This window comes from Anguilla anguilla, chromosome 7 (assembly GCF_013347855.1).
Source record: "Anguilla anguilla isolate fAngAng1 chromosome 7, fAngAng1.pri, whole genome shotgun sequence".
NCBI lineage: Eukaryota > Metazoa > Chordata > Actinopteri > Anguilliformes > Anguillidae > Anguilla > Anguilla anguilla.
The window spans coordinates 12,014,209-12,024,294 of NC_049207.1; positions in this window are offsets into that span (position 1 = coordinate 12,014,209).

Below are 10,086 nucleotides of genomic sequence, written 5' to 3' on the forward strand. Positions count from 1 at the left end.
TCTTCTTTCCTTTTTGCATGAATGGCATCTGTCTTCTCACACATCTTGCTGCAGTATATTTTCGCCAGCAGGCTCCATTTATTTAAAGAATAAGACTCAGAGAACCAATCACGTTCGTGCGCCAAGAGCAGTTAAATAGATCATATCAGTCAAGCTAATGGTTCTAAGTGCCCTAGAGGGGAAAGAAGTGGATCTCTGCAAGCTGGCCTGGGAAGCTCCACTCTGCTCCATCATGCTAAAAAGGGCCAAATGGCCAAAGTTTGGCTGCTTCAGCCCCCTCCATTTTATGCCTTTTGTTTCCTGTTAATCCCGGCCTTCTTCCAGTAATCAAGGTCAGTTAGGAAATTAATGGTGGGATCAAAGCTGGAGGAGTTACCAAGAATGCCATGGAGTCTGTCTCGCTCTCTCGCTCACTCCGGTGTTCAGGGATGAAGAAATGTTTGAACATTGAGAGCTTATGTCTGAGTCCCTTTCCTTCAGCTATGAACTTAATTGACCTTTTCCTGTGAGAGTGTCCATGTGTAGTTTGTGCATAGTGGCAATTTCATTGTGAATGAAAAACAAGAATTTCTCTTTCAACAGCTGCCCTCCATTGGCAGGATTTGCAATCCCTATTTCATTTTTATTTTTTGTCATTTTTGTTTATTGTAAAGAGTTTTTTTGTCTGACAATGGAATCACTGTCTGCATATTGCACATAGATTCACTCTTACATAGAAAACACTTTCTCTCTCATGTTTGATGTTCCCATAGATATGCTGGATATGCAGTTTTTTTGTAATAGTTTTTTTGTGTGGAAATTTGTCCAGCTTGTGTTGTGGAGGAGGATATTCAGGTCTCAAAGAATGCTCAATTGTGTCCTTTGACATTTTAATGAGAAAAATGATAACAAAATTAAATTACAGGAACTACATGAATGATTTGTGCCAAGCTGCATAGAAATGGAGGACTTTTATCTTGGCTGAATATACAAATAGAATGTATTGTCCTACAAGAAGATATTTTTTGCACATTGTACATTTATATAAATTCACATAAGGCACAAAAGAAAAAAAAAATCCCACAGGAGAATCAGCATTGTCTTGGTACTTCATTCAAAACAAGGTAATAAGCAAAAGTACAAGTCAAGAGATGGGACCAGGATAGTACTTGGAAAGAAATGAGATCACCAATGTCACCTCTGCCAAAACAATCGGGAAAGGGACACTGAAGCTTTGTGAACCGCATGAAAGAAAACAGACTAATCTCTCTCCATTCTAAACCTAAGGCTTTCTATTTTCCTGAGCGACACTGAGAAAATCTGTTGATTAAACTGAAGCATGCATTCTTGGCTCTGGGGGGGGGGGGGGGCAGTGGATGCTGGGGACAGGGAAGGTGTGGTGCCTGTAGTTCTTTCTGAAACGTCTCGATATTGGCATAAATGAAAGGTCAGTGCTAAGACACCATTAATTTCCCTTTGCCTTCAGGAAGGCGGGCATTTCTGTGGTCCGATCGGCGGTCGCCTGGACGCCTCCTCGGTCTCTTGCCAGAGTAAATGCTTTGCACTTCGCTCTGCACATACCACCCTGAACCCCCCCCCCCCCCCCCCTCGTCTCTCCCTCCCCCTCCCCGGAGAAGACCTAGGTCAGGAGGGCGGGGGAGCGACAGAAGGAGGGGAGTCTCCCATATTTGCTTAAACTCTTCCTGCCCCATTTCCTCCAGCCCGAGAGGAAAGCCCAGGATCAGGCCGTCATCCCCTGCCAGTCCTCCCAACGTCTTCACCCTGGCAGAGGGGATATCTGCGGCCTTCCTGATGAGCCTGAACCACCTGCCACCAGCCTGAGCCAGAGACAGGGGCACGACTGGCACTACCAAAGCACGGCAGGTCGCGGGTGATGGTTACTGATTAAGAGTGTTTTTTTAGCCACATTTAGTACATGTAGATTAATTACATGTAATTAAATTAATTGTAGATTAACTGTAGATTAATTAGAATGATGTATTCTGATGAATTACACTACTCAGAAAGCAGGGAAACGTCTACAGCAGCACGTGATGAAAAAGTGCAAACAACCCTCATTTCCCTCAGCGCAACCAATACCAGAACATCGGTTTCAAAATTATTCATTTTGTTAACACACTTATCCGCAGCACGGACGCCTTACACGACCCACATTTATTAAATATTATCTATTTTGTATGGCTGGATATTTACCGAAGCACCTTTGCTTAAGGGAGCAACCGCACTTGGAGTCCCATTTGGAAACTGAATCACCTTTGGCAACCTCTGGGTTTCAGGCTCGGCCATTACACCCACACGGTCTCCGCGCCAGACTGGCATTAAGGAGGGCGTCGGCCGGTGGTGACACAGCCGTCCACGCCCGCAGGGAGGGGCTCCCGGTTGTTTGCGTAACGTCGCCGCGTCGGCTGTGTTGATCCCGGCGTATTAATGCAGAGTGGAGTAAAGCCAGCCTGCGCCATAACTGTAGATTGTGCGAGAGCCTCCTTCTTAGTGTTTTCCAAATGTTCACTGTCCTACCACTGAGAGTAGCACTCACGCCTACGTTCAATCTTATACCGACCGCAGCCGAAAGATGATATGATTTCGACAGGGTAATTCTGCCACGGTCAGCTCTGCTCTCAAAAGAGATTGCAGTTTTCAAAAGACAGACAGACGAGCACGACGTTCTATAATATGTAGTCAATGGGGGAAAATAAATCACCGGCAACAATGTAGACCAAAAGCTTGAGAGGATAACGCATGCATTTCTTTCATTTATTTATTTTTTTGCCAACAAAGAAATAACCAGAACAAGATTTCCCAGCGTCAGATGAGACAGCGGGCCATAGTTAAACATGCCCCCTTTCAATACTGGAGTGAAAGCATATTTCTCATTCTGCTGAAGGGGGAGAAAGGGGAGCGCTGGAGCACAGGCCCTGTCATCTGAGCGTTCGGCAGCCCTGCTCTCTCTTCTCTGGGGCCCAGAGAGCGGCAGAACAAACAAAATGAAGCAAACAAATGCGGCAGATGAGGTGAGCGGAGCCCCTCGGCCCCTCGCCTTCTGTTTGCATTCTCAGACGGCAGAAAGCAGGCACTGCAATGCAATGCAGCATAGCACAGCACAACACAGCAGACCATAGCCATGCAACACAGTGCAACTCAGCAGAGCACAACACAGCAGAGCACAGCCATGAAACACAGCACAACACAGCACAGCAAAGCAACGCAACACAGCACAGCAATGTAATACAACACAACCCAACACTGTACGGCAGTGCAGCACAACACAACACAACACAGCACAGCACAGCACAGCACAGCACAGCAGTGCAGCACAACACAACACAGCACAGCAGTGCAGGACGGCACAACACAGTATAGCACAGTGCAGCACAACACAGTACAAAACAGCACAACACAGCACAGCAATGTAATGCAACACAACCCAACACTGCAGTGGACACAGTGAAGCGCAGCACAGCACTGAATGCAGGAATAATTAATACCGGGGGACTATATTCTGTCTGACAGCCGTGGTGCTACGTCCTAAACCTTTTCAGTTATGAATTTAAAGAAGCAATGCTTTTAACTTCTGCTTTTACAAAGCAGTTTATTTTTTGTTTATTTCAGAGACCATTACGATAGCATGATGACAAAACAAAGTAAACACAACAGACTTCCTTAAATTATTGTCACTGTATTGCATTTATTGAATCAGCTACTGCATAAACTGTTGAAGACTACACTATTTGTGCTTTCACTTTTTATATTTTGGTGCATCAGCATATTTTACAAGGAAACAATTGTCTCAATTAGTTTGATAGATATTACCAGAGGTACTAAATTACAAACTTAAAGTAAAGGAATGTCAGCAGGTTTTGTCCAAATACAGTAAATGTACACCATGAGGTTTTCTGGTCTTTGTATAGATCACTCCCACCAGCATAATTAGCCCAATCACTTGCATCCACCCATCAGTATAATATAGCTATTATCTATGTTATACTGATAAGTACTGATAATGCCTCCACCTGACAGTGCACAGCCAACAAGCAACACTAGCAACACCAATGGGATTTGCCACTATGGAAAATGACTTGGTGTTTGGAAACACAGTGGACCTCTCTTCTGCTGTCACAGACAGAGGTGTCTCTTGGTTAAACCATGGGCCTCTAAACATTCACAGCTTTGCTGCATTGACACAAACAGCAGGCCTGGAGATAATGAAAATTGCGAATAAACCCAGGGAACACTCTCAGGAACCCGGAGGACCTCAGCAGAGATGCCGTCAAATACTTTCTCAAGGTGGAAAAAAAAATCTCTGTTCTGAAACATCGATTTTGAGATAGCTCTGCCACACAAATCAGGCCAATATTTCAGCTGATAGTCATTAAGAGATGGAATGGTTTACCCACTCCGTGTGCGTGCGTGCGTGTGTGCACATGCACACGTGTATGTTGCTTGTCCAGTCAGAAGAGAGACAGAGAGTGAGAGAGAGTTGTGATCCTATTATTGTAACATATGCTTTCCAAAAGACCGTTCGGAAAGTTAAACACAAAGTTCAGGATAGCCAAGGATTTAACAGGCATACTGATAAATACGGGGTGAAGGGTGAAGAGAAACTGCATGTCTGTGTGTGAGAGGCAGAGAAATTCTGTCAGGTCTGATTTAGATTCTCTCTGGTTAATATTGTGCAATATAAAATTACGTAACAAGTGCTAGGGTTACAAAAAAAAACCTGTTTTTTTTTTTTTGGATCATGCCCGGCCAGACTTGAGGCATCAACATGTAATTAATAGATGCATATTATCAAACAGCTGTTGAGGCCCTTTGTTCTGGCTCCAGCACAACAGGGCCCTCTGGCTCAGGCACACTGTATGAGAAATCTCTGGAAAGGCATCTTTGTGGAGCTCGCATGAGCTCATCTGCTGGAATCGAGCAGTACTAGCAGGAAATGTGTGCACGATTTTAAACCACGCTGCTTTGCCAGCTGTTTACATTTATTTGCCATTGTCTGTTGCCCTTGGTTTCAAGGCTTTAATTATGGTCTGTGCCCCCTTCCCCAGCATGTTTATTTTCCGATTAGATAATTTTTCTGATTGCTGAATGTCAGCGATTGTCCTCTTTGCAAGCATGCAGAGTAGAATTAGTACTGTTTTCCTCATTAATCAGTTGGGTGATGTAACTCCTCCCCTTTTGCACTGTGATGTCACGGATATGGCCTGACCCCCCAAGCAGGAATTTTACCGTTCTCTCCTAGAATGGATGCAGTCAAACGCCCTCTCTATCACCACTTCAACTGGAAAAACCATTTAATTATTAAGGAAAAAAGAAACCCCAAAAGCAAGAAAGAAATGAAGAAACATTAGCAAGAGCCTTAAATACCCTCATCAGCTTTCACAGCAGATAACCATCGTTTTCAAGGAGAGCATCATGGGAACTTTGCCTGCCAGCTCATTATACTTTTATTTATACGGTATTTGTTTCTGCGATGGAAGCTTCATTTCTCCTCTGGGACGCGACTCTCGGCTAGCGGGTCCAAAACAAGCAGCCCGGAATCACGCTCCCGCTCCCTGCGGTGCGCGGTGTTTGGAGGAGAATCTGATTTCTCCATTCTCTTTCGCACCATCTCTGCGTGACACCTCGAGGTCCTCCTCGTTCTACCGACCCCCGCCGGAGAGCCCCTCGCTGGCAGACGTGTAACACATCTCTCGCGTTGCGTAGTTCGTTATGTGCCGTGTGCGTACTTTTCGTTTTTTTTTTTTTTTTTTTTAAATCGCTGCACTTCTGACAGATTCCATTTGCCCGTGTTTTTCCTGGAATCTGACCTTCAGCTGGAAAGACGGTCGCAGAAATTCACGATTCACATTATTCACTAAAATCTAGCAGGACACTAAAACCCTTTCGCTCACGAGCGACTTCTTGGAACGGTGGAGTTGCGAGGGCGTGGGGCAGCGGCCGGGATCAGTGATGGGAAAGTGAGTGTTTATCTGCTGCTCGCTGATCTGAATGAATCATAATATTTCGCCATGGAAACCAAAGCGTGATTGACAGCACAAACGAGTGACAGCAATGCCGTAGCTCCACCCGTTGTGAGTTCCTTGATGTCTCACTCTCTTCTCGGTTGTCAGAACCTCCTGGGAGTCGCGGTTTGTATCACCTTATATCAGCTGCTATACACTTCAGAAAGGTACCTTAACCCTTGTACTTCGTTGCTCTGCTATAAACCCAGGGGTGTGGTGCTGCACGCTGTCTGCTGACCTGGATATGTGACATGAATACAGTGAATATATTTTACAGATAAGGCACTGAAACAATTGTAAATACACTTTCAGAACAAAGGGTTCCAAAGGGATCCCCTGTGTCACCACAGAAGAACCCTATCTAGTTCAAAGGTTCTTTGTCGAGCAAAATGATTCAATCTGGGAGCTTTCACACTTTTTGAACCTACTAGAGAGGGTTCCATAAAAAGGGTTTCCCTATGGACGCAAGCTAAAAGACCCCTTTTTTCCTGAGAGTGCATAGCTATAGAGGTGGTTACATCAAAACCACCCATGTGAAAGCAAAGCATATCCACTACTTTTAACTGCAAGCTGAACCTACCACTACCGCCAGCCAATGACCACAAGCTGACACACAACATTCTAACAGCATGGCAATGAACTTGCTGAAACAAAATGATGTACTGAAGTGTAGCTGTGAGAACACAGTATTAGTTCTTACCTGATATCAAATTGCTGATTGATGTAAAAGGTTGCGTTCACTGTGCATTGCACCTCCATCATGCACACTTTAGGACAGGTGGTCAAAATCGAGCTTCAGTCGGTCTGGTAAAAAACAGAATTTTCGGCAACTGTTGAGCTCAACAGACATTTCAGCTTGTTGGAAGAGTTTGCAGTTCTTTCAAGCTTTAGGTAAAAAAAAACTTTTTTTCTTTTTACATATTTTAACAATTGTTTTCTACAAGGACTTTAAAATAGTTCATTTCTCATTCAAGAGTCAATAATTATATACTGCCTTCTGGGACTGTAATTGAAATGGTTCCAGCAGTAATTTACAACTTAAAAACTTACTTACTCAAACTACAATTCTCAGTCTACTGGGTGAAGGACCCACTAGGCTGAGAATTGTCGGTGTACCATATAGAAAGCAATGCTTTGCCAATTTTTCTTTGAATGTCTATAATTAACACATAATGGGCCTCCCACCTCATTTTAATTTCGGCACAAGTAAAATGATTGTATTCTCTCTCTGGATTACAGAGAGCACGTGAACATTTTCACACTCGCTATCCAAAAGACGAGCACAGCAATCTCGGTCTCGTTGCCATGCTCCCACCAGGCTATAATGTCAGCCCGGACAGCCATTGCACTGAAGCTCTAATGTGTGCTGTTTGTTCACTCGTTCTGGTCCGGCATAAATCTGTCTCCCAAACAAAAGTGCATGCAGAATGCGATTAACCAGGCCAGCAGAAAAAAAAGGAAAAAAAGACTTTTTTTCCCCCATTCTTCCTGGAGATGTCTGTTCATGGCTTGTCATGTGGCATCTGTGCACAGTGCGAAGCTTGTTAGCATTGGAAACCAGCCTGAATTCTGGGTGCCTTGAGCGAGATTGGACCTGAAGCTAAAAAAAAAGAAATAAAATCAATGGCCCCCCCCCCAACCTCCTTCCATGCTGTCAGGTCAACTAGAATAAGGGGTCTGTTTTGGGAACCACAAATAATTTGGGGTCGAGGCAAGGTGAGGGCTGAGAAGACTTGTGAAGGAATTGTGGGAGTTCAGTTTTTAAAGGAGTGTAATCCATTGGACTCAGCGCTCCTGAGTGGCCAAACTACAGCCTGGCAGAGGTTCCTGCTGTGGTGTGGATAGTGATCTCCAGCCTGCTTTCCAAGGGACGGGGAGAGGGGGGAGGCGGGGGGTGCTGAGGTTGACCTTAGCCTCCCATACCATGTGACACTGTGGAACTTTCCAAGCCACAGAATGCTTGCAGTGTTCATTCCCTGGTGCCCCATGCCAGGCACACGGAGACGGACGGCCGACCAGAGGGACTTATCGGCGAAATGCGGCCAGTCGGCGTTGGGAATGCCGAGGATGATGGGAAGGTTTACAGCGTGTTGTGACTCCGTCACCACAGTGCTGTGCACAACACACCTGTTTGTGTTTGAAAAAGCTGCATGACGCACTGACTGAAGGACCTCATTTTCAATTTCCCTTTGACTTTCTTTATATTTCATAAATGTATTTTTCTTTAAACTTTACATTAAGTAAAAACTCTAATTTAATAGAGCTCTAAATATGTCCCTTAAATTAAACTTTGGGATGACCTGCTGTTTATTATTTATTTACAAATCTCACCTTCAGTCTGACAGTAAGATTTTAAAAAATATATATATTAATAAATATTAGTTAGAAAGAAGTTAAAAACAGTGTACATACTCCCATCCCTAGATGTGGAAGTTTATTAATCTGCTTGTTCAAACTCAACACATTCACCAACATTACTTGACATTGACCATTGACAATGGATTTGCACGTCTGATTCAGTTACTTTTTTAATTATTCAGAGCTACTTCTTGCCTGTAGACATTGCGCCATGTTTGCATTCTGAACCCGGGCACAATAGAGGCTGTAAGTGGCCCCAGGGTCACAGCAGATCACACCTGGCTCCTGTAATACACAAAGCCAGACTGCTCACCTCCGCCTGAGAGCAGCCCTTTCCACACCGCCGCACCGCATCAGAAATCAATGTTAATCAACACCGCCAATCCATTGGCAGGCATTGAGTGAGCTGTATAGGCTGAACTTGGCCTGAGAAAAGTCAATTTTCGCAGTAAATCAGCTGGATCGGCATGAACTTGACTGCACAAATGAAGTAAGTTTGCGCAGAATGCAGCACGTGTACAGTACATCATGCAGCATCTTTCCACACACAGTCTCATTAGCAAGGGGTCGTGAATGTTTCTTAATATGTTTTTTCTATTTCAGAATCTGTCACTTGCGTAATTACTCTGTAATTAGGTCTAATCAAAAAGGCAAACATTAAAAATAATTGCTTATAATTGGGCTTGTTTGACTGTATATAAAATGCTTGTTTTCCTAAGGACATTTCAGCGAGCAATTTACAGCTTTGGTCTTTGGAAATGCACATATGAAATGAAGCCATTAACAAAATAATTAATGCATGAAGTGGATTAACTCCTACTTTAAGTTGAAGTGCATCTCTGAGTTCAGCCGAGAAATGGAGAAATGAAGAAAAAATAGATTTCCGCTGGGCTTTCCCAGTCTGAAACATAAATCACAGTGCATAAAATATCTTTCTGAGATTGCTTTTGCATTTTGAGGCCATGCTACCCTCCACATTCCCTCTCCCCGACTCTTCTTGTATCCAAAGCAGAATATGCAAAACTACGTCTTCTCTGCACTGGATTTCTTACATCGGCAGCCATTCCCACAAGTTTCCATTATGGTTAGAGGTCATGAGCACAAATATAGAGTAGCCATTATGAGGACATAATACAGTATTTGGTGATTAGTCCTGAACCTCTGCAATCACACCTGCCTCCACCCCCTCATTTACAGGCCAGGGGGGCAAAGTCACACTCCTAGAACACTGGCGGGTAGAGACACATGATTTTAAAAACAGTCTACTATAATCAGCTCCGACTATTGCCCAATAAACGCTTTCATTTCTGAGGGATTGCACATTGATTTTTTAGCTTCTCACTTTATGTTTTCCTACCAGTATGATTCAGTGGCCTCACAAAACAACTCATGGACCTGACTCAAAATCACGTGCTCTGGGGCAGCACAGAGTGTGAATCGCTGGCATCGTGCCAGAATTGCCACATGCAAAACTTTGGTTTTGGGAGACATGTCAGGACATAAGATCGAATTGGAAAAAAAAAAATAACATCAGTGTCACAGAACAAAAGATGTTTGTAGTGATTAATGCTGTTGAGCAATGAACATGCCAATATAGTTAGGAACCAGTCCCTCCCCGAAGAAAAACTAGTGCTTCGGTGTTGTGTAAATGAATCAGTTTGTCTTCATTACTTACCTCTCTCATAAGATTGCCTACTTGAATCAATACCGCAGGTGTTGCTCCTAA